This window comes from Rhagoletis pomonella, unplaced genomic scaffold, assembly GCF_013731165.1.
Source record: "Rhagoletis pomonella isolate Grant_MI unplaced genomic scaffold, Rhpom_1.0 Rhpom_scaffold_00001, whole genome shotgun sequence".
Lineage (NCBI taxonomy): Eukaryota > Metazoa > Arthropoda > Insecta > Diptera > Tephritidae > Rhagoletis > Rhagoletis pomonella.
Genome location: NW_023458555.1, coordinates 99,666,114 through 99,666,926, shown reverse-complemented (window position 1 = coordinate 99,666,926; position 813 = coordinate 99,666,114).

Genomic DNA, 813 nt, shown 5'->3' with positions numbered 1-813 from the left:
GACCTACAACAAGTGTGAACCTCGAAAAAACTATAAACATTTTTTTTGTCACACAGTGTAAATTAGATCGTCTTTAATAATCTGTATATCGTCGTTCAAAGTACAAAACCGCGTATCAACAAAATGCAAAGCCGCCTATGTGAGGTTGCATAAATTATTATCTAGATAGTAAAAACACTCATATTTCAAAATGGTTCTATTTTTTATAAAGCAATCGCATTTCTGGATAGTATATTTCAGGACGAATGGATAAGAATTGAGCCAACAGTTTCTGTAAGCAAATTCAATTTTTGGCAGCAAATGTCAGTTACGCGATTTTGCAAAATGACGATACGCGGTTTTGTACTTTATACGACGATATGCATGTATGTATATGTGTATAGCCAGCAAAAACTGCGGAATGAGATCCGAAAACTGAAAGAAAGGTGAATAGTAAAGTGCCACGAAGGGTTGTGAAGCGAATACTTTTCCGGTTGGTTTTCTGAAATTTTTCATTCTGAACTTCAAATATGCTTTTTCATAGTTAATTATACTCAGAAATTAATTATACTTTTAATATGTTCGTCTGTCGGCATAAGAACCTGGGACCTCATGAAGGTTACAAATAGTCGCTTCTCTGCACACTCAGCTACTGTCGAATACGGATATGTACATGTTTTCAAATGTTCAGTTTGAGCAAATATTTTAAAATTATTGTTTCCAAATAACGTGATATTTTCCGGTAGTTTTCGGATACGAATATTATATTAAATATTAAAATTTTACCAAAATTGGAAAATACAAAGGTTCACAAGCACGAAATGGCAATACCGC